General features: G+C 44.6%; 1 protein-coding gene and 1 long non-coding RNA gene across 4 annotated transcripts in view; one reads left to right on the top strand and one right to left on the bottom strand.

Moving 5' to 3' along the window:
* Positions 1 to 24,701, bottom strand: part of MRPS18C (mitochondrial ribosomal protein S18C) — an 856,900-nt gene that overhangs the window by 263,902 nt on the left and 568,297 nt on the right. The window lies entirely within an intron of this gene.
* Positions 18 to 5,481, top strand: LOC126954588 (uncharacterized). Its single transcript, XR_007725646.1, has 3 exons — positions 18 to 159; positions 3,689 to 3,790; positions 5,353 to 5,481. It is a non-coding gene; the product is annotated as an uncharacterized LOC126954588 (long non-coding RNA).

The raw sequence follows: 24,701 nt of genomic DNA, 5'->3' as shown, positions 1-24,701 counted from the left end.
GGAGCATTCTAGTTTGAGAGCAGTGAGGAGTGGTTGTATTGGTGAGGTTGATGTGATCAGGGAATTTATATTGAAAGAAACAAGCAAAAAGAGAAAAAAGTGATTTGGGTAGGAGTAAAGTCCTGGAAAGTTCCTTGAAGCCATAGGTCCCATAGAACGGTAAGGAGCTGATCAGGATGTATAATGGGAGCTTTGTAAGGGTACCAGTGAAGGTCTGTAACAAGGTTGGTTAGGAAGCGATGAAAGTTTGGGAAAGGGACATAAGCGGCTTATGTGGATTTTTCCTCCTTTTCCTCCGGGATTTGGGTGAGGCAAAGAGAAGTGGGTCCTGTGGAGACACAAGAGAAGACTGAAGGGGTTTTAGATTGGGTTATTTGGGTATGTGATGAAGGCAAGTCTGTTTTCTTGAGAGAAGTATAATGAAACGGTTGGGGAGTCTCTGGAGTTTTGCTGCCGTGGGTGTAGTAAGGATGGTCTGGTAAAGTCCCTTCCATTTAGGTGTGAGGGGGTAGTTGGGGGTAGGACTGGGATCTTTTACCAGAACCCAGTCTCCTGGCTGTAGGAAGGGATTAGAGGAGTCAGCAACAGGTTGTGGCAGATATTTGTCAGCATATTCCCGAATGAAATGGCAGATGGTATGTAGAGGAGGGGAAACGAGAGGGGTCGGTAGAGGTGGGGCTTGACCCTGAGGTGGAGAGAAAAGGGGTGAGTGGTCTCCCATATACGAGTTTAAGAGGGCTGAGCATTGAAGGTTTACGTGGGAGTGCCTAAATTTTTAGAAGGGCTACAGGCAAAAGTCTTTATGTGTTTGGAGTGAGTACCTGGTGAGGGTGCTTTTTAGAATGCCATCCATTCTTTCAACCTTTCCTGAAGATTGAGGTTGATAGGGGATGTGTAGCTTCCAGGTGATTTATAGGGTTTGTGCAAGTGTTTGAGTAATTTGAGAAATGAATTCAGGACCATTATCAGATTGAAAAGAAAGAGGCACCCTGAACCTGGGGATGATTTCTGTTGTTAATTTGGAGGTGACAGTAGAAGCTCGTCTGTGGGAGAAGCCTCAACCCCTCCCGAAAAGGTATCAACCAGAACTAAAAGAAATCGAACCCTTTTTACTGAATGCATATGGGTAAAATCAATTTGCCAATCCTGTCCTGGAAGATGTCCCCTGGTTTGATGTGTTGGGAAAGAAGGGGGTCTAGTGTTGGAGTGAGGTGAATCTTTTTGGCAAACAGAGCGTTGATGGGAAATGGCTTTTAACTGTTCCTTTATATCTGGCGTTACGTGTATATGGGAACTTAAGAAATGTTGTAGAGGGGAAAATGGCTAGTGTGGACGAGGTTGTGAATGTCCCGTAGAAGAGTGGTTTTTTCAGGGTCAGGTAGAACTAATTTGTTTTGTATGAACCGATATGGGGTTTGAATTGTGCCCCCACCATGATTAGTTGTTGTGTTTGGTGTTCTGAAGAAAAGGAGGGGATATACTGTATGAGGGGAAATAGGTATTGGGGAATTGGGTCATTGGTTGAGGTGTGTTTTGCCCAGTAGTCAGCCTCATGGTTCCCTAAAGAAATGTGGCTTTTGTCTGACTGATGTCCCTTGTAATAATAACTGCAACATTTTCTAAAAGTAGAGTTGCCTTTAATAGATGATGAATGAATTTTCCATTAATGATCGGGGTTCCCTTAGCTGTGAGAGAGCCCTGCTCACTCCAAGTTTGGGCATTGCAGTGGATGATGTTATAGGGGTATTTAGAATCAGTGTATATTTTAACTTGTGTGTTTTTTGCTAGGGTAAGTGCTCTTATTAGCAGTAATTCTGCTTGTTGGGGGATGTGTCCAGAGGCAAGGAGGCAGCCTCTATGACTCTTCTAGGTGGGAGAAAGTGGGTACCATCATGATATCCTTCAGTGATGGCATATCCTGGTTGGAGGGGTAGATTTTGATGCACTGCCATTCATAAACCACTCTGGGACTCCTTTTATGTGAGTGGAAGCAAGGTTGGGAAACATGGTGTGAGAACTTTCAATTAGATCAGAGCATGAGTGCTGCTCAGGGTCCAAAATTGGTGTTGAAGGTAAAAGAAGGGCGGGATTATGGGGGGAGCATCTATGAAGAGAGAGAGACGGTTGAAGGAGGGTTGAATGTAGGGCTTGCATGTGAGAGGATGAGATGGAGGTGAGCGCCTTATGGCTGAGCATATCTTGTAGATTGTGAGAAGAAAATACCTGAAGAGGCTCATAAATGTGAGCTTTTGTGCCTCAGAGATAATTAAAGAGGCTGTGGACAAAATTTTTAAGCAAAAGGGCCAGCTTTTATAAATGGGGTCTAGTTGTTTTGAAAAATATGCCACTGGTTGGAGGGAGTCTCCCATGGGTTGGGCTATCAGTCCAAGGGCCTGATAATGAGAACTGTGTAAATATAGATGAAAAGGCCTAGGCCGGGCGCGGTGGCTCATGCCTGTAATCCCAGCACTTTGGGAGGCCGAGGCAGGCGGATCACAAGGTCAGGAGATCGAGACCATCCTGTGAATGGTGAAACTCTGTCTCTACTAAAAATACAAAAAATTAGCCAGACGTGGTGGTGGGCGCTTGTAGTCCCAGCTATTCGGGAGGCTGAGGCAGGAGAATGGCGTGAACCCAGGAGGTGGAGCTTGCAGTGAGCCGAGAGTGCACCACTGCACTCCAGCCTGGGTGATAGAGCGAGACACCGTCTCAAAAAAAAAAAAAAAAAAAAAAAAAAAGGCCTTAGGGGATTTGGAAGGCCTACAGCAGGGGCCTGTAATAAGGCACGTTTTAGGTGAGAGAAAGCATGATAAAGGTCTGGAGTGGGAGTGAGTGGTTGGTCAAGATTTCCTTTTGTGTGTTCATAAAGGGGCTTAGCGATAATGGCAAAATTTGCTATCCGTAATCGGAAATATCCCAGTAATCCGAGGAAGGAAAGTAAGTCCCTGTTTGTTTTAGGAAATGTGATTTGTTGAACACCTTGCTTTCATGTTGGCAGCATTTCTTGGGTGTTTGGAGTTATGATCAGTCCTAAGTATGAAACGTTTGGAGATGTTAATTGTGCCTTCCTGTTAGATACCCAGTACCTGCATTCAGCCATTGTATGTTGAATACAATGTTCTAGACAGGGGCTGCAAGAGCCAGACCTTGTCTCAAAAACAAAACAAAACAGAACAAAAAACCTAAATCATTCTTCTTAAAGGTCACATTATATTCCATAGAACGTGGATGTATCACAGTTTGTTCATTCATTTCCTTCGACATTCATTTTGTTTCTAGCTCTTTGCCGCTATGGCCAACGCTATAACAAATATGTTTGCATGTATGTTTGTACCAATGAGGTAGATTTCTGAGAGTGGAATTGTTGAGTCAACAGGTCTATGCATTTTATTTTTCAGAGAACTTTTGTTTACTTAACAAGAATGTACATAGCATTTCTTATAAGACAGACACTGTTTTCAGCATTTCTCAGATACTAACTCTTTTCAATCCACATTGCCTTCCAAAAAAAGCCGTAACACTGTATGTTTCCACCAATAGGTATGATGATATTTTCCTCATATCCCACTAGCAAGTGACAGTATGATTCCTTTGAACTTTTGCCAATCAGATGGATATCAAGTACAGGTTGAGGTCCCTTACCCAAATGCTTGGAGCCAAAAATGTTTCAGATTTTGATTTTTTTCAGATTTTGGAATGTTTGCTTTACCCTCTGGGTATCATGTGGGCCTTCTGGACATTTTCAACAATCTTTACACGACAAGGGAGAGAATAAGTGGAAAAAACCACAGTGAGTAATGCACATAGGTGTTTGCCCCATGTGGGGTATCGTGGCAAACCTGCCATTGGCATATCTGGTCTTCACACCTACCATTCTAAGACCTTTCGTGGGTTTGCTTGCGTGAGGGAATCTGGCCATGCACAGGAAAGATACGCCACAGCTGATGGGGGCCGAAAGGGTCTTGATTACCTTGGAGATGCTAAACAAACCGTGCACTTTGCATCTGCGTTTTGACTGAGATCTGTGACGTGAGGTCAGTGTGGAATTTCCCACTTATGGTGTCATGTCCACATTCAAAGTTTCTGATTTTGGAGTATTTCAGATTTTCAGATTAGAAATGCTTAATCTGAAATATCTTATTGTTACTTTAGCCTGTATTTCCCTAACTTTAGTGAATTTAAATGTCTTTTCATATATTTGTGGGTCTTTGGATTTAATTTTCTCTCTATTGTCAATACATTTTCTGTTGGGTTTTTAGTCATTTTTCTTGCCAATTTGTAAGAGCTCTTCATTCACTTTTTAAAAATCCACCCCTTTCCTATGTTATTGACTTTGTTTATGATTGGTTTTGTCTTAAATTTTAAAAATGTTTTATATAATCAAACATGGCTACCTTTACTTTATCACTTGTAGGTTTCTATTGATCACGTAGTTACCTAGATTTCTTGAGTAGAGTTTTAAAATTTATATCTAAGCCTTTTATTTATCTGCAGTGTAGTTTCATATATAGTATAAGACGGAATCTTTTTAAATTTTTTCCAGAAAGTAGTCAGTTGTTAATTAAATGGCCCATTTCTTTCCTCCTGAATTAAATTACCACATTTGTCTATGTGAACATCTCCTCAGAATCTAACTCTATATCCATACTTGCACAGGTTTGATTATTGTGGCTTTAGTTTCTGATTATCTGGTAGGGCAAAATCTCCCTTACTGTTTTTCTTTCTCATAGTTTTCTTAACTAAGAAAAATGGACTTTTTTATGATCTAAGATGTCCTACCCAAAAACATGGAAGGCTTTTTCAGCTATTCATTTTTTTTGTCTCAAAAACATCATAAGAGTTTTTCCTCTATATTTTCTGTTACTTACTTGTTAGAACTATTCCTAAAGAATGTATAGTTTATTTGAACATTACATATGCATAAATATGTTCCCATTCTTATTTTTAGTTGGTTCCTATTAAAGTAGAAAAAAACTATTGTGGGCTGGGAGCAGGGGCTCATGCCTGTAATCCTAGCACTTTGGGGAGCCAAGGCAGGAGGATCACTTGCAGTCAGGAGTTAGAGACCAGCCTAGCCAACATGGTGAAACCCTGTCTCTACTAAAAATACAAAAATTAGCTGGGCCTGCCTGTAATCCAAGCTGCTCGAGTAGCCAGTGGTACCCATGCCACTGTACTCCAGCCTGGGGACAGAGCAAGACTCTGTCTCAAAAAAAATAAAAAAGAAGGCAAAACAATTACAAGACATATTAAGAGAATGTGATAAGATATATGGATGCAACATAGATACACGGAAAACAATAGCTTTTTTCTTTTTTCTTTTTCTTTTTTTTTTTTTTTTTTGTCACCTAGGCTAGTGGTGCGATCTCGACTCACTGCAACCTCTGCCTCCCGGGTTCAAGTGATTCTCGTGCTTCAGCCTCCTGAGTAGCGGGGAATACAGGTGCATGCCATCACACTCGGCTAACTTTTTATATTTTTGGTAGGGACGAGTTTCGCTATGTTGGTCAGGTTTGTTTCAAACTCCTGGCCTCAAGAGATCCTCCTGCCTCGGCCTCCCAAAGTTTTGGGATTACAGGCATGAGCCTGTTTTGCCTTCTTAATTATCTTAAGTTTTCTAAATATACAACCATATCAAAGGAGATTTTTATTTTTTTCTTTTTTGATATTTATACTTACTAGTTAACTTTTTTCTTCTTGCATTTGCTAAATTATCTAAAGTAATATTAAATAATAATGATGCATGTATCTGTTTCTTGACTAAAATTAAAATGCTTTTACTGTATCTCTATATAAGATAATATTTGCTATTGGTTTCTGGTAGTTTTTGTCAATTTAAATTTTTTTTATGCCTACTTAGAATTTTTATTAGGAATGGCTGCTGAATTTTATCAATTATCATTTGAACAGCTGCTGATGTTTTTCTTCTGTAGTTTATCAGTGTAATGGATTAGGTTACTGGGATTTGGATATTGAACCACTCTTGCAGTTGTGGAATAAACCTTGCTGTTCACTGTATTTCACTCTTTTGAGATAATGAAGACCTATATAAGCTAATATTTTATTTATAATCTGTATTTCTAAATCATAAGTGAAATTAGTCTACAATTATACTTGTAATTAACAAATATTAATCTATCCTTTTTTCTTTCTTATGTTTTGGTATTAAAATTGTATTGGCTTCAAAATGTGAATTTAAAAGATTTTTATATGGCTTGGAGTAGCTAAACCTGCATTTCTAATCAGCATCTAGGTGGTATTAATACTACCAGTCCTTGGACACACTCTGAGTAGCAAGGGTTTAAATAATTTAACACTGGGCCAGGTGCAGTGGCTCATGCCTTTAGTCCCAGCTACATGGAAGGCTGAGGCAGGAGGATCAGTTGAGGTCAGAGTTTGAGACTGTAGTGTGCAATGATCATGTCTGTGAATAGCCACCGCACTCCAGCCTGGGCAACATAGCCAGACCCTGTCTCTTAAAAAAAAAAAAAAAATCACTTAACATTGGAATTATCAGACCTTTAGAGGTAAATTATCAGAACTTTAGAGCTTAGCTGAAACTCAGCTATATATGTATAACTATTATATATCAATTTTAAAACAAAAAAAATATACAACTATTATATATCAGTTAAAAAAGGAAAAACAAACTCAACTCTAAGGCCATCTGGCCCTAAGGTCTTTTCAATAGTAAACATCCAATCACTTTACCATTACTTCTGTAATAATTGGTCCATTCATGCAATCATTGGTTCATTCACGTTTTTCCTCTCTTCTTGGATCAATTTAAATAGTCTGTATTTTGCAAAAAAAAGCATATGTTTCTTACAGCTTCTCATATTCACTGTCATAGCACTGGCTGTGGTGAGTGTCTTGAATCTTTTAATCGACTTCAGGTTCCTAATCTCTTTTTTCTTTTTTCCTCTTCAAAGTTATAAGCTGTTTATTTTATTAGTCTATCCAACAAACATTTGGAGTTATTTTTAGTAGATTTCACATATTTTTCCCTCCTGCTGTTCTTTATTCTTTCTTTTTTCTGAATCATTTATTCTAAATTTGACTTTTGTCAGTGTCAATTTCCTGATTTCTGTTTCCAAATTTTTTTTTTTTTTTTTGAGATGGAGTCTCGCTCTGTCGCCCAGGCTGGAGTACAGTGACACGATCTCAGCTCACTGCAAGCTCCGCCTCCCGGGTTCACGCCATTCTCCTGCCTCATCCTCCCGAGTAGCTGGGACTGTAGGCACCCACCACAATGTCTGGCTAATTTTGTGTGTGTGTGTATTTTTCTTCAGTAGAGATGGGCTTTCACCGTGTTAGCCAGGATGGTCTCGATCTCCTGACCTCGTGATCTGCCCACCTCGGCCTCCCAAAGTGCAGGGATCACAGGCGTGAGCCACTGCACCGAGCCTGCTTCTAAATTTTTGAGAGAATAGTTAGTTCCTTTATTTTTTGGTTTTATTTTTAAGTTGCGAGGCATTTGAAAACTCTAAACGTTCTCTGAGTACCATTCTCAGGGTCCTGTCTGGTGGAATAGAAAGTGATTTCCTTTTCATTGCTTTCTAGATACTTTGCGAGTCCCCTTTTACTTCCTTTTTGATCCAAGACTTATCTAAGAGTTTGCTTTTTAATTTCTAAATCCATAAAGTTTGTTAGGTCATTTTATTATGTATGTGAAATTTTTCAGTTTTTGATTTGAGAATATGACCTATAAATTCTGTTGTTGTTGTTGTTGTTAAAGCTTTCGTCGTGACCAAGCCTATCAAAATTGGCTGTACTTGAGATTTTTCAGTTACATAAGCCAAGAAACCTCCTTATTGCTTAATAGTCTGTGACTTGCATTAGAAAGAGTCCTGACTGTTTTACAACCATTGGCTGGTGTGTCAGGCCAGACCTGCGGGAACTGTCTTCACCTCTTCCCTCTTCCTCACTGTGCACAGCCGGTGTGGCAAGTTGGCACATTCTACTTCCTCAATTTCTTTTCACCCTGGTTCCTTTTTTCACTCCTCTAATTCGAAGGGAGGGGCAGGAGAGAGGGTAGGGGAATGAATATTTGCTGAGTACCTGTTAAATACTTATAGACTGTGCTAGGACTTGTGAACTTTTTAACCCTGACAACAACCCCATGAGAAATCTAAAGCCCAGAAACAGTGAATAGCTAGTTCAAAGTCACATAGTGAGTGAGTGGTGATACCAACTCCAGAGGCCACATTTGACACCACTATGCCATACTGTCTAGACAAATGTTTGCTGAATGGCTGATACCTATAAAGGCAATGCCTACAGAATTTGCTGCAGTCAACGCTCTACATGGCATTGGCCTACTCAGTCTTTTCTGAAGATAGCAATGACCCTAAAGCAGTCTAATCATTGTCAGGAGTCACACACATCTGTCCCGTCCTGTGTTTTTCAGGGAGTCCATCATCAACCACGAAATCTACCTATTCTCTGCCCAAAAGGTTAGGGCCATGCCACATTAATCAATCATAGAGATACAAACCATGCCCTGGAGATTTTCCCAGCATTAATTCACACACACACACACACACACACACACACACACACACACTCTAGTCTACCAGTCTGACTCCTTAAAAATCTAGCTCTCTACTGAGTCTTTCCTGAATGGCCCTGTAAAAATATTTCTACCTCCATTCCTGGGCTTCTTACAATGTCCATTAGAATGTTTATTGCTTGTTCCTCAAATCTGCTGAGCTCATGCTGGGATGGTGGCCCTAGACCCAGAGGCTTCTCCCCACACAGCCAGCACCTGTTCTTCCTTTGGGTCTCGCTCTTGACTTCAGAGGCCTTTTCTGCCCATCACACTGTTATGCCCAGACTGTTTGTTCCCCAAAGAAGACCACCAGAGTCCAGAGTCAAAGCCAAGCGGCAAGGATCTTTACTACAAGTTCGAACTTGGTCCCTCCTTTACACAGTATACAAGAGGGCCCCGAACAATGCAAGCGTTTGCTTTTTATAGCCCGAAAGTTGTAGGGGAACAAAGAAATTCTTTTGGCTCCTGCGCTTTCAGTAACCTTGAACGGCTGTCTCCTTATCGGAGACTTTCCAGGTGGTGTTTGTACTGAGCTCAGGGAGTTTGAGAGATATATGGTGGTGGGATGGGAGGATGGGATGTGTTTGTGCTAGGCTCAGGGAGTTTTGAGCCCGGGGCTGAGGAATGTGCCCAGCTCCTTTCATTCCCCCCTTCTTTTCAGGTATCTTTAGAGCCAATCTTGGGTCTTATAGGTCTGATTCTGTTTCAGCGTTTACAGGTTGGTATTGGGCTCTGAGGACCATGAGTTGTACGGTGTCAAATCTCTCCCTAACAAATTGTAAAATTCTGTTAACAACACAAGGTCCTACGGTAAGCAGAAATAGTAGACTTAGCAGGGGTCCAAGGAAGGGGGCTAACAGAGAAAACATAGAGGAATTCCACCATTGGTCTGCAGCTGAAGCAAACTGCCGTGTTTTTACTTCAGTGCTTAACTTGCGTAACTGTTGGACCCGGTCCTCTACAAGTCCTGATTCATTTATGTAGAAACAACAGTTTTCTTTTAGAAATATACATGTACCACCTTTTTCTGCAGTGAGTAGGTCTAGGGCCCTCCGGTTTTGCAAGGTTACCTGAGCTAGGGACGTGAGCTGCCGCTGAAGGGAGGCAAGGGACTCAGCCGACTCCTCCATAGCAACGGCAAATTGTTGGTATAACTTGTTACTTTCTATGAGGGTGTGACCTAGGGCTCCCCCCGCCAGTCCGGCCGCAATGAAGGATGCGGTGAGGGAGATTCCTGCAATGAGGGGGAGAAATATGGCTCGTGCAGGTCTTGGTCTAGGGTCTGGGTGAATAACAGCACTAGTCCAGTTACCGGTATACCCTAGGAACTCGCCAGCAGTTAGTAGAGTCAACCGGGGAACTAATGTGACAGGGAGACATAGTAGGTTATTAACAGAAGGACTAGGTAGGTTCTTAGATAAGGTTCCATTACACCAGAAGAATATGCCTGATGGAGCCCTTAAGGTGATATTAGGGGGCGTTGCAGTGATGCTGCAGAGGCTGGAATTGGTTCCTGAGAAACAGTAGGGAAACTTCTCCTGACTGGGGTTTAGGTATAGGGGCACGTTCAGGATAGGAGCATACGAGTGGTTTCGGAGGTTGTTAGCTTGGGCAAAGGTAGAGGGTCCCCATGGCAGAGGGACAGCTGTTAGCGGTGGACGCCCTAGAGTGGCGCACAGGAAGCAGCCAGACAGGCTATGAAGTCCTGTAAGGTTAGCAAGTTCTAGTCCTTCTTGTAATAACTTTAACCAGGAGAAAGGACGTAAGTCTTGTGTTAGTCTGTTTTCCTGTCGTTGGATATTCCCGTGGACCAGGGGCAGTACTTGCACTAGGCCTCGCCACAGATAGAGGTGACTGCTAGGCCATGTGGAGGAGGAGGGGGAGTAGTATACAGCCCCATGTTGAGGTGTGGTCCAGCGGGAGTTCCAGGGGTCTCTAACTATCCATGTATATGGAAAGTCTCTATCCCGTCTATGATAGAAGGGCCATTTAGGGTCTAACTGTTTTCTCTCTCCCCAATAACGGGGTCTGTGGATGTTACAATAGTTATAAGGACAGCCAGCATTTTGGTGCCACCAATAGTGTTTACAATTGTATTTAGTCTGATCAAACTCAAAGCATATTATTGGTGTCATAGGTTTGGCTATTTGAAAACCAGTAAAATTTAGTAGAATTGGGCTGTTGCACCCTGAGGAAGGGCAGTCAGCACTGGCCAATAATTTTCCGGGCTTATGAGGTTGCCCAGGGTGGGTTCGGTTTTCATAAAGCCAGAATCTCCAGACAAAGGGATTATGAGCTGGTTTTGTGATTTCTCCAGCGGCCACTAGGGCGACTAACATTAGGGTTAGACTACCTAACTGCATGTTTGCAGTGAGCTATGCTGCCGGCGCAGGGTGAGTTTTAAGGGGTTGTTCCTAGCTCTGTCCACAGTCCACGTGTCCGGTGCTTCAGCCGCCGCCGTGATTGGTCCCAGAAGATCAGAGGTTGGGTCCACTGGCTTGACGTGGGTGTAGTGGATCCACGATGCGATGCCTTCTACCTTCAGGGCGGTGGGTGTGGTTAGGAGTACCTGGAGTGGTCCTTTCCACCTGGGTTCTAGGGTCTCTTGTCGGTGTCGCTTGACCAGGACCCAGTCTCCCGGCTGGTACGGATGGGGTGTCGGCGGGGGACCGGTCTCATATAGTTCCTTCAGCTTGGGCCAGATTTTTTGATGAATTTTCTGCAAGGCTTGTAGGGAAAACAAGAGTTCAGAGACATTTTCTGTTTCGGACTTGAGCAGATCATCTTTTAGGCCGGGAACTAAGGGTGGGGGTCTGCCATACATAATTTCATAAGGAGTAAGGCCCAGTCTGTAAGGGGTGTTACGGGCCCGGAACAGAGCGTAGGGGAGAAGGACCACCCAATTAGCGCCAGTCTCCATAGTCAATTTAGTTAAGGTCTCTTTTAAGGTCTGATTCATTCTCTCTACCTGTCCTGAACTCTGGGACCTGTAAGCGCAATGTAGTTTCCAATTTGCCCCAAGGATGGAAGCCAAATCCTGACTTACCTTAGCGACGAAGGCCGGCCCATTATCTGACCCTATCTGGACGGGGAAGCCATACCTGGGGAGGATATCTTCCAGGATTTTCTTTGCTACAACCTGAGCAGTCTCTTTCTTGGTGGGGAATGCTTCAGTCCACCCTGAAAAAGTATCTACAAAGACAAGTAAGTACCGATACCCGTATTTTCCTGGCTTTATCTCAGTAAAATCTACTTCCTAGTAGATACCGGGCCTGGTTCCCCTGAGCCTTGTTCCCGTTGCAGCCTGGGATTGGGGGTAGGCGTTGTTAAGCTGGCAGACTTTGCAACTTGTCACGATGTTGCTGGCCATCTCGGCTGTATGTCTGGATTTGAGCTTAGAGCGTCTGATCAGGTCTATCATCCGCCGAGCACCCAGGTGGGTGGTTCGGTGGATGTGTTCTAACACTTGTTGTCCTAATTTTTCTGGTAGGATGGTTTGGTCATTAGTATCAGTCCACCACCCATTCTGGATCTGTTTCAGGGGAAGCTTGTCAATCCACTGGAGATTTTGTTCTGAATAATCAGGGAAATATGGCAAGTCCCGGGGGCCCGGGTCAGGGAGCTGGAGTGCAAGGAGTTGGCTGGGAGCCTTCGCCACCTTTCTTGCAGTTTGGTCCGCTAGAAAGTTGCCTTGAGCAGTTGGAGTAGTTAGTTTCTGATGCCCTGGGCAATGCACAATGGCTAACTTTTCTGGCCTCCATAGGGCTGTTAGCAGGGCTAGGATTTCTTGCTTGTTTTTTATTTCTTTTCTTTCAGCCGTTAGTAACCCCCGCTCCCTGTAAATGGCCCCATGTATATGCGCTGTTGCAAAAGCATATCGGCTGTCTGTATATACCGTCAGCTTTTTCTCTGCCCCTAAGGTAAGAGCTTGGGTGAGCACTATTAGTTCGGCCTTCTGGGCCGATGTCCCCGGGGGCAGGGGTTCCGCCCAGATTACCTTAGTCTCTGAAGTCACTGCCGCTCCAGCGTACCTCTGGCCCTGATGCATGAAGCTGCTCCCATCAGTGAACCAGACGAGGTCGGCGTCAGGAAGTGGGCGATCCTGCAGGTCTTCTCGAACTCCGTGCACCTGAGCTAGTACCTCGGTGCAGTCGTGGAGTGGGGCGTCCAGGTCCAGGTTGGGCAGTAGCGAGGCAGTCTCTTACCCAGTGGCCAGCCTCCTTGCAGTAGGCACATTGGTCTTTTTTCAGATTATCATGCCTGGGGGGGCCGCCTAGGTTGGGTGTACTCTGGCTGTAGATGTTCTTTCTGTACTACTGCTGCCAGGACCTTGGTCATTTTTTTAGTGGCCTTAAATTGCCTTTTTTCTGGAGTATCTCTGTTATTATAAACTTGCTGGGCTATCTGAAGGAGGTTTTGAATCCGCTTTTCTTCCAAGTCTTTTAATTTTTGGAGTTTTTTTTTTTTTTTAATATCTGGGGCTGCCTGATTTACGAATGACATTACAACAGCTGTCTGACTTTCTGGAGCCTCTGGATCTATGGGGGTGTACTGTCTAAAAGTTTCTATTAATTTTTTTAAGTAGGTGGCTGGGCTCTCTGTCTTTTCTTGCCGAATAGAATATATTTTAGCCAAATTAGTGGGCTTGCAAGCAGCTGCCCGGAGACCTGCCATTAGAGTCTGGCGATAAAGGTGTAGCCGTCCCCTACCTTCTGCCGTGTTGTAGTCCTACGCCGGCCTGGTCAGAGGAAAGGTCGCGTTTATGAGGTCAGGGTTAGCAGTCGGTTGACCGTCGTCCCCCGGGACCAGCTTTCCAGCTTTTACCTGTATTCCCTCTCGCTCCTCCATGGTAAATAAGATTCGGAGGAGCTGCTGACAATCATCTCAGATGGGCTGGTGGGTGAACATGACACTATCCAGTAAAGCCAGTAAATCTTTGGGGTTGTCTGAAAACCGAGCACTCTGAGCCTTTTAGTTATACAGATCACTGGTGGAGAATGGCCAGTACTGGAGCTTGGGGATTCCTGTGTCATCTGGGGGTTTTATTTCCCGAAGGGGTAAAGCCACCGTGGAGTCAGGCGGCTGGGGGAGGGGAGGGCTAGTCCGCGAAGTGCGCCCTCGCGTCCGCCCTCCCGGCCTTTTAAAGTTACTTTCCCTTTCAGCGAGCCCGCCTCCCCTCCGCCTGCTCCCTCCCTCTATCTCTCTCTCTAATCTTTCCGTTTCTGTCTAAATCTTTGATTGACATACTTACAGGGTCTTTTCTTTAAGTTTCTATCTCATTCGTGCGCTTCCTCTCTCTCTCTCTCTCTCTGTCATCCCGTGTCCTTTCTCCTTTATACTCAGTCTCTTTCTCTGACTCTCCACGTCTGCCGTTTTCTCCCCTTTCTCTTTCCGATTTCCCTTCTCACTTTCTCCCTTTTCCATCTTTATGGTCTCTCTCTCACTTATTTTCTCTTCTCCCCAGTCTCACTTTCTGTGTCTCTTTTTGTAAAGGAATGTGGGTTAGAATCCCAATAGAGGAAATCTGATCTGACTTATTACTGATAGCTAGCCGGGAGCGCGGCGCCGGAAGCCGGGAGCCCGGGGACCGGGGCCGGAAGTGTGGCGCTGGAAGCCGGGAGCCCGGGGACCGGGGCCGGAAGTGTGGCACCGGAAGCCGGGAGCCCGGGGACCGGGGCCGGAAGTGTGGCGCTGGAAGCCGGGAGCCCGGGGACCGGGGCCGGAAGTGTGGTGCTGGAAGCCGGGAGCCCGGGGACCGGGGCCGGGAGCGCGCCGGAAGCCGGGAGCCCGGGGACCGGGCCGGGAGCGCGCCGGAAGCCGGGAGCCCGGGGACCGGGGCCGGGAGCGCGCCGGAAGCCGGGAGCCCGGGGACCGGGCCGGGAGCGCGCCGGAAGCCGGGAGCCCGGGGACCGGGCCGGGAGCGCGCCGGAAGCCGGGAGCCCGGGGACCGGGCCGGGAGCGCGCCGGAAGCCGGGAGCCCGGGGACCGGGGCAATTCAGACGGCGAGCGCGCACCCGGGGACCGGGGCAATTCAGACGGCGAGCGCGCACCCGGGGACCGGGGCAATTCAGACGGCGAGCGCGCACCCGGGGACCGGGGCAATTCAGACGGCGAGCGCGCACCCGGGGACCGGGGCAATTCAGACGGCGAGCGCGCACCCGGGGACCGGGGCAATTCAGACGGCGAGCGCGCACCCGGGGACCGGGGCAATTCAGACGGCGAGCGCGCACCCGGGGACCGGGGCAATTCAGACGGCGAGCGCGCACCCGGGGACCGGGGCAATTCAGACGGCGAGCGCGCACCCGGGGACCGGGGCAATTCAGACGGCGAGCGCGCACCCGGGGACCGGGGCAATTCAGACGGCGAGCGCGCACCCGGGGGCCGGGGTCAGATTCAGACTGCGAGCGTGCACCCGAGGACCGGGGTCAGATTCGGCTGTTGCCCGGATTGCGAACCCGCTCCGGCAACTCAGATCGCAATTTAAATCAGAAGAGAGCCAGGGGACGTCTCCCACCGTCTCTCCACTGGCTGTCCTATAGCGCATCCGCCAGGACTGTGCCAGCCTCAGTTTCAGACCTCGCGAGTCAGAGATTCAGATTCAGAACAGACACACAGACACAGACAGACAAACGGAGACGAGCCAGCTCACCTATCAGTAGATCGATCCTAGCAGATCCGTTGACCAGGGGTCTGGTGGGCTTGGGGAATCCCGGACGGGCCCCCAGATGTTATGCCCAGACTGTTTGTTCCCCAAAGAAGACCACCAGAGTCCAGAGTCAAAGCCAAGCGGCAAGGATCTTTACTACAAGTTCGAACTTGGTCCCTCCTTTACACAGTATACAAGAGGGCCCCGAACAATGCAAGCGTTTGCTTTTTATAGCCCGAAAGTTGTAGGGGAACAAAGAAATTCTTTTGGCTCCTGCGCTTTCAGTAACCTTGAACGGCTGTCTCCTTATCGGAGACTTTCCAGGTGGTGTTTGTACTGAGCTCAGGGAGTTTGAGAGATATATGGTGGTGGGATGGGAGGATGGGATGTGTTTGTGCTAGGCTCAGGGAGTTTTGAGCCCGGGGCTGAGGAATGTGCCCAGCTCCTTTCAACACCTAAGATAGGCCCCAGACCTTCCACCAGTTTATTCAGAATCTCAGCCCATTGATGGCTTCCTTTGAAGCTTTTAGAACAACATGCAACTATTTGTTTCACTTGCGTGCTTACTGCAGGTTTGTTTGTATTCAAATATTTCTGTCTTGTGTCTTTCTCCTTTAGTAGAATAGAATCAAATGGGCATCTTGAGAGCAGGAAGCCTGCTTGTTGCCGTTGTATCTCTAGAGCCTCACATAGGCTTCATGTGTGTATATAGTAGATGCTCAATATATATTTGTTGAATTGATAAAAAAAAAAAAAAAAAAAGAATATAAGACTTCGAACCTGAAGGGCTGATTTTATCCCTTCACCGATATCTGGTGGATCCCTTTTAAGCTTCATGATTGGAACAAATGGGTGAAATCCCCAAACCGTGGGTCCATCTCTATTTGATAGACTTTGGTTTGTCTCTGAATGATTTTTACATTCTTTTCCTATTTTGTGTGGCTGCCTTAGACCACAGTTCTAAAGGCATTTTATTTCATTTCTTTATTTATTTATCTATTTTTGAGACAGAGTCTTACTCTGTTGCCCACACTGGAGTGCGGTGGCACGATCTCACCTCACTGTAGCACTGACCTCCTAAGCTCAAGTAATCCTCCTGCCTCAGCCTCCTGAGTAGCGGGGACCACAGGCACGCACCACTACACATGGCTAATTTAAACAATTTTTTTTGTAGAGATAGGGTCTCACCACGTTGGTGTTGAACTCTTGGGCTCAAACAATCCTCTCGCCTAAGCTTTCCAAAGTGCTATGATTACAGGCTTGAGCCACCATGCTCAGCCTTTGAAGGCTTTTTTTTTTTTTTTCTTTGAGACCGAGCCTCACTCTGCCGCCCAGGCTGGAGTGCAGTGGCCTGATCTTGGCTCACTGCAAGCTCCGCCTTCCGGGTTCATGCCATTCTCCTGCCTCAGTCTCCCGAATAACAGACTACAGGCGCTGGCCACCATACCTGGCCAATTTTTTGTATTTTTAGTAGAGACGAGGTTTCCTCATGTTAGCCAGGATGGTCTCCATCTACTGACCTCTTGATCCGCCCGCCTCGGCCTCCCAAAGTGCTGGGATTACAGGCGTGAGCCACTGCACCCAGCCTCTGAAGGCATTTTAAATGTCATCCCATGGAATCTTAAATCTCTCTTATGCCTTTGGTTTGGCCTAAATGATATGGCTCCGATGAATGGAGGAACACCAGAGCTCTTGTCTCACCTTGAATTAGATAAAACAACCAGACACGCGTGGAGTGGTTTTAAGGAGCAGAGAGTTTAACAGGCAAGAAAGGAAGAAGGTGGATGGAAGAAGCTCCCACATACAGAGACAGACGGAGGGGGCTCCAAAGCCGAAAGAGGAGACCCAAAGTAGGGTGGAAACCAGCCAGGTGTATGTAGAGGCTGGAGGAGGTGGTGTCTGATTTGCACAGGGCTCAGGGGATTGGTTTGACCAGGCATGTCATTCATGTAGCCCAGAAAAAACTGGCCCTTCCATCCCAGCCTTTTAGTATGCAAATACAGGGAAGGGTGATGTTCTACACACGTGGGGATCTGTGGGGGTGGCCATGTTGCCAGGCACATGTGGGGGCAAGAGCAAGGAGAAGAGGGCAGGAATGGCCATGTTTGGGTGCACCCAGTTTCTACTAGCCTCCATTTGCATATCAAAGGTTGCTGGCCTGGCTTTCCTGCTAGACAAGAAACGTTTCTGACTTTAAAAACAAAAACTTCCCAAGGACCCCTTTTCATCTCTATCTGCCTAAAATAATTTCTTAATAACTCCTACCACATTAACTCTAAAGTTGTGACAATGGCAAAGCCCCATCCTGCTCCTTCAAAGGACTGGAGTTCAGCTGGGGAAGAGGTAGATGAGCCATCCCACCGTGGAGAAGAGGCGTAACCAGGAGACGGTGGTGTAGCAGGAGGAGCCACAGACAAGAACCCCTCAGATGCAGAGTTGTGGAACGAAAGGGCTTTATTCAGCTGGGAGCATCCACGGACTCACATCTCCAAAAACCAAGCTCCCCGAGTGAGCAACTCCTGTCCCTTTTACGGGCTTACCACTCTAAGGGGGCCCGCGTGAGAGGGTCATGATCGACTGAGCAAGCAGTGGATACGTGACTGGGGCCTGCATGCACTGGTAATCAGAGTGGAACAGAACAGGACAGGGATTTTCACAATGCTTTTCCATACAATGTCTGGAATCTATAGATAACGTAACTGGTTAGGTCAGGGGTCGATCTTTAACTACCAGGCCTAGGCATGGCGCTGGGCTGTCTGCCTGTGGATTTCATTTCTGCCTTTTAGTTTTTACTTCTTCTTTCTTTGGAGGCAGAAATTGGGAATAAGACGATATGAGGGGTGGTCTCCTCCCTTATCACAACTACCCTGATTTGGGGTGGTCAGACTGAGCTAACTTATAGCATTTCAGACTGAGTCAATATTTGCTAATTAAAAGCATGAAGGAAGAGGGATACAGCTTCCATTTTCAGGTTTTGGGGATGCTTTTTTTTAATTTGTTTTTTTGTTTTTGCCCCTTTCACCAATCTCTTTCTTTAAATTAGCAAGATAATTTTTTTTTTCGATTTTCAAGACAACTATCCTTAACAATGTCTATCTTGCATTTGAAGTGTGTTTATATTTAATAGAAATTATACTTAATTTTTGCAAAGCTATTCCACAGACATTATCTTAATTGTTTCTTAGGAGAACTCTGTGAAATAGAGATGATGATGATGATGATGATGATGATGGTGCCCATTTTGCAATGAAAAAACTGAAACTCAGTCATTAAGGGAATTTAAATATAGTAACTGACAAGATATTAGCACATGAGTTGAATTCTGAAGTCAGGTTCTCTGACACCAAACCCTACTCTCTCCTATGGTTCTCTGACACTAATCTCTGCTCTTTCTTACTATGTAACTGCAGATAAGTAAGGTTAGTCCTTAAAAGAAAGACAGAAAGAACTCCAGCAATAATAATGACTTTTACTTCTCCATAAATTTGTTATGATTAAAACAAGTACTTCCAGCTAATGTCAGCATTCATTGCATGACCATAGGTGGTATGCAGATAGTTAAAGCTTTAACAGAAAACCTAGGTTACTCAATAAAATGATTAACTTTCTTTTGTAAAAGTTTAAGACCAGAATCTGACAAAAGAGACTTCAAGGCCTCACAGAGAAACTCAGCTTTGCAAAATCAACAGGAAGTTCCTTAGGTTGGTGCTTATACTTTCCATATTTCATCCAGCAACCAAATCTCAGAGCTCCTACCCAGTCAGCAACCTCAAGAAAAAATGCATTTGGTTTCACCATGACTAATGTTAAAATTTTCTACTTTGTTGTTTCAAATCTGCTGTGCCGTTGTTTGGCTGGTAGTCTTGCTCCTGATCACCTCTTATCTACCCTGACCAGTGACAATAATGCCCCATTTTCCCTCTGCTTTGCTGCCTTGAATATTTCTCCACCCTGTTGCCATGGAAGGCCCCAATCAAAGATACTACCATGGTGCTTCCCAAACCGGGCTGTGCACTAGGTTCAACCAGAGTGCTTGGTTAAAAATACAGATACATTATTCTGATTCAGTAGTCTGAGGTGGATCCTGGGTGTGTAAAGGGTTTTTTTTTCTTATTTAAGAGATAGGGCTCTTGCTATGTTGTTCAGGCTGGATTTGAATTCCTGGACTCAAGAGATCCTCCCACCTCAGCCTCCCCAGTACATGGGACTATGGGTGCTCACCACTGCACCAAGGTTTATGTAAAATTTTTAAGTGATGCTGACATAGCCAGCTCTGAAGCAGTATTTTACATGTCATTTTGCTATTTCTTCATCCTTCCTAAATGGGCATCTTATGTCTTTGCCTTACCCTACCCAGCTTCCTGATTACTTTTGTCTACTCTGAGATCTGTGGCTGTCATCAGTTGATTCCCACCAACAGCCTAATCCCTCTCCCTATCCCACAAAGAAGAGTGGAAGCTCTATAGGACAGTAAAAGCCAAGGAACTTTGAACTGCCGGAGGCCAGTACCTCTGATATTTATCATCAAGATCTTGCTTTATGACACAAAGGGAAAATAAACCAGATTTGAAACCACCTTTGCAAAAATTATGACGGGGAGAGAAATCTGACACAGCAGGCTCCCTCTTGCTTCTAACCTCCAAGCTGTCCTTGCTCACTCCTGGGCACAGGCCAAGCTGACTGTGGAAGGAATTTAGTTTCTCGTTTAAAAAGATGATAACAGCCCCTTACCAAAACTAACCCCCTCTTGTTTGGGGCCCAAGGGTCATACAGCCAGAGGTCACAAGATCTGTAACCTCCCCAATGGCTCCTATAAGTAATATGACTATTGTAAAACCTAAGATTGGTGTTTGAGATATTTTTCAGATCCTGTATTCTGATTGATCAGCCAGTGCCACATGGACCCATACCAATACATTGTTTCATCTGGTCTTGTGACTCTACCCAAGAATGGACTCAGCACCCGAAGACAGCTCTGACCCCCTGTTATTTCATCCCCAGCCCAACCAATCAGCAGTCCCCATTTTCTAGCCTCCCACTCACCAAAATATCTTTGAAAAACCCTAGCCTCTGAACCTTTGGGAAGGCTTATTTGAGTTACTACTCCTGTCCTTCTCTGCTTGACTAGCCCTGTGATTATTAAACTCTTTCTCTATTGCAATACTTCTGTCTCAGTGAATTGGTTTTATCTGTCTGGTGAGCAAGAAGAACCTGTCAGGTGATTACAGATTGAGAAGTCTATATAATTATGGTCAAATCACACCAGGAATCATGTTTAACAGGGTGTAGATAAATATTTAAATGGAATCTGAAGGTCTTTCTTTCCTTTGATTAATTGGGAGGGTAATGATGTCTTTTCTAATAATAGAGGAAAACCTATGACTATTGGATAGCACAAAGACTACTAACTGACAGTTGTAGTAAAGAGCTGGCTGGGGAATCTTACCACAGTGTTAGCACACAGCAGACATGCAATAGAATACTGGTTAAAGAATGAATCATCAGAGAAATGATGGTTGTAAGTCATGAGAATGGATAATATTGTCCAGCAATTGAATTTAAATTTGTGATGAGGCAAGGTCACTTTTTAGTTTTTGTATAGTAAAAGTGTTTTGTAGTGCTGATTACAATGGAGTATTATTAATTGAAATCTTCTGCATAACAGATATTTTCCACTGGTTTCTGTCTACAGAGACATTCTGTTTTAGAGAACCACTGTCATATTGTTAGCTAACATTTGTAGTGTAACTTATTTAATGCAGTTAAAAACTTGTGAACAAAATTTTCTTTTATTTTTCAAACTTTAGTGTGAGAATCACCTCAGCAACTTGTTAAAAATGTCGCATCTCTAGAAATTTGGATTTAATATGCCTGGAAGGAGACTGAGGAATCTGTATATTTAATAAGCACCTCCAAGTGCTTCTTAAGTGTTGGAAGGGTTGTACAAGGTAAGAGTGGTGAATAGTTCCATAACAGCCTTTTTGCCTATTTTGACTGCTTTTAAATCTAAATGTTATTTTCTCAACTTCCCTCCCAGACACCGAGTCCTCTGAGAAGCAAATAGGAACAGAACAAGAAAAGAAAAGGGTCATTCGCTCAAAATCTTTTCTTGTAGTAACTTGGCTTCATTTTGGTATTGTGCATAGTTACAAAGCCAGAGGGAGTTTAACATAAATTTATATGAGGTGAAAGTAACTAAGAAGGGAACCGATTAGGTGAGAATCTCCAGTGGTAAAACAAAAGACCTAAAACCATAGAGATACTTGCACAGCCCTGCAAGGACAGGTGTAGCTTGCAGACGAAGTGAGTGGTACTTTCTTTCCTTTGTTTGTTTTTGAGACAGAGTCTCACTCTGTTGCCCAGGCTGGAGTGCTGTGGCGCTATCTCAGCTCACTGCAACCTCTGTCTCCCGGGTTCAAGCAATTCTCCTGCCTCAGCCTCCTGAGTAGCTGGGATTACAGGCACCTGCCGCCCTTCCTGCCTAATTTTTGTATTTTTAGTAGAGACGGGATTTCACCATGTTGACCAAGCTGGTCTCGAACTCCAGATCTCAAGTGATCCGCCCACCTTGGCCTCCCAAAATGTTGGGATTACAGGTGTGAGCCACCACACCCAGCCTATTCAATTTCAACCAAAACAAATATGTACCAAGAATCTCCCTGACCTCTTCGGAGGTGTAAGAAAAACATCTTATTTAGGGCTAGGAGCTGGAGAAGTCCAAGCATGTGGTCAGAGCAAGTTTTATTTTTTGGGATTTCACCTCCCCTGCCCCTCCACGCCCCCCAAAAAACTAGCAGAAATAGAATTATCACAGGGTTCAGGAGAAATTGGGGAAGGATGATTAGAGGGCATGGAATTCTTGTCTAGCGGTAGAAAGTAGAGAATTCCAGGCAGTGGAAATATTTTGAAGAAATGCCTAGGGGAAAGAATGTGTGCGATGCACGAGGAACAGTAAAAACATCAGCTTTTTGGAGCAGGAGGCAGGATCACAGTGCAGGAAAGGCAATGTGTGGCAGGCACACCTCAACATGTCCTTCCCCTGCACACAGCAGATGTTGTTAATTGATTCCAGAACATTGCTGCTGCATATATCTTAGAATCCTTCACAAGACAGTGTATGGAATGCTACTACCATTTGATCAGGGTTGACACATGATATGAACTCCATCTAATGTCTGAGAAATATTTATAAACAATAAATTGTAGAGGCAATGTGTTATCCAATTCTGAATGTTACATATATACAGTTGACCCTCCATATCCATGGGCACATCTGTGAATTCATTCAGCTCCAAATAGGAAATATTTGGGGAAAAAACCCCAATACAACAGTAAAAAATAATACAAATTTAAAAACCCAATATAGTATAACAACTATTTACAAAGTTTAGGTATTATAAGTAATCTAGAGATGATTTAAAATATATGGGAGGAGCCTGGGTGTGGTGGCTCATGTCTGTAATCCCAGTACTCTGGGAGGCCAAGGTGGGGGGATCACCTGAGGTCAGGAGTTCAAGACCAGCCTGGGCAATATGGTGCCCAACCCTGTCTCTACTAAAAATACAAAAATTAGCTGGGCACGGTGGCACGTGCCTGTAATCCCAGCTACTCGGGAGGCTGAGGCAGGAGAATTGCTTAAGTCCAGGAGGTGGAGGTTGCAGTGAGCCGAGATTGTGCCATTGCACTCCAGAGCCTGGGCGACAAAGTGAGACTCTGTCAAAAAAAAAAAAAAGAAAAAAGAAAAAAGAAAAAAAAAAGAAAAGAAAATATAAAGAAATACCTGAGGCTGGGTAATTTATAAAGAAAAGAGGTTTCTTTTGGTTCATGGTTATGCAGGCTGTATGAGAAGCATGGTGCCGGCATCTGCTCCTGGTGAGGGCTTCAGGAAGCTTTCGATCATGACAGAAGGCAAAGCAGAAGCATATCACATGGCAAGGGAGGGAACGAGAGAGAAGGGGGAAGTCCCAGACTCTATTAAATGACAAGATCTCATGTGAACTGAGACAGAACTCACTCATCACCAAGGAGATGGTGTTAAGCTATCCATGAGGGATCTGCTCCTATGATCCAATACCTTTCACTAGGCGCACCTCCAACATTAGGGATTACATTTCAATATGAGATTTGGAGGAAACAACCCTCCAAATCATATCAATATGTAAACCAATACCTATATATGTATCAAAATCTACACAGAGCTGCTGCTGCTGCTGCTCTGTGGGTGGGTGTGTATCATTAAAGAAGGAAAAATGTACCAGTAAGGATGTATTTTTAACAGAAAATTGCTTCTTTAATAAAAACAATGCTTTGGGGAGAAACATCAGCATAGCCAATCAAAATTAGTTCATCCAACATATCAAAATGGAAAACTATGCTAAAGTTCAAGAGACCTGTCTCAGTCAGTTTTCTGTTGCTTATAACAGAATATCTGAAACTGGGTAATTTATAAAGAACAGAGGCCAGGCATGGTGGCTCGCGCCTGTAATCCCAGCACTTTCGGAGGCCAAGGCAGGTGAATCACGAGGTCAGGAGATCAAGACCATCCTGGCTAACACGGTGAAACCTCATCTCTACTAAAAATGAAAAAAAAAAAAATTAGCTGGGTGTGGTGGCGGGTGCTTATAGTCCCAGCTACTCAGGAGGCTGAGGCAGGAGAATGGCGTGAATCCAGGAGGCGGGGCTTGCAGTGAGCCGAGATTGTGGCACTGCACTCCAGCCTGGGTGACAGAGTGAGACTCTGACTCAAAAAAAAAAAAAAGAGAAATTTATTTCTTACAGTTATGGAAGCTGAGAAGCCCAAGGTCGAAGAGCTGCATCTGGTGAGAGCCTTCTTGCTGGTGGGGACTCTCTGCAGAGTCCCAGGGCGAAGTGGCCCAGGGCGTCACATAGTGGGGGAATGAGCATGCTCTCTCAGGTCTCTCTTCCTCTTCGTATAAAGCCACCAGTCCTACTCCCAAGATAACCCATTAATCCATTCATGAGGTACAGCCCTCATGATCCAATCACCTCTTAAAGATCCTACCTCTCAATTAAGGATTAAGTTTCAACAGGAGTTTTGGAGGAGACATTCAAACCATAGTCAACTTCCAAAGCTAAAAATTCCTCTGGGGGCAAATACTGTATTTTAAATATTCTTTCAGTGCTTTATAACTGTTTGTACAGCACTGGACACATATGCTTGTTGTGTAGAATAATTTCAAACAAGGATAAAATACGTTGTGTTTGGTGTAGAAAAAAAATAACAGTGAGTAAGTTTTGAGAAGTTCTGATATAAATCCTGGAATGGGCATATGTTGCAATTGCTATATACAAAAATCACTTCTAGCCAAGTATATAATGTATCTGTTAATTCAAATCCTAATTTAACACAGCAACTCATGTCATCTGCTTTTAAATCTCTACATTCCATTACTAAAAATGTTTAGAGGTATGTTTTGAAAACACACTAGGATATGTGTATGTATAGATATGGATATAGATATAGATAGATACAGATATGTGTTT

The sequence above is a fragment of the Macaca thibetana genome, chromosome 5 (assembly GCF_024542745.1).
Source record: "Macaca thibetana thibetana isolate TM-01 chromosome 5, ASM2454274v1, whole genome shotgun sequence".
NCBI lineage: Eukaryota > Metazoa > Chordata > Mammalia > Primates > Cercopithecidae > Macaca > Macaca thibetana.
Note: the sequence above shows the minus strand (reverse complement) of the source record. Positions and strands in the feature narration are given on the sequence as shown.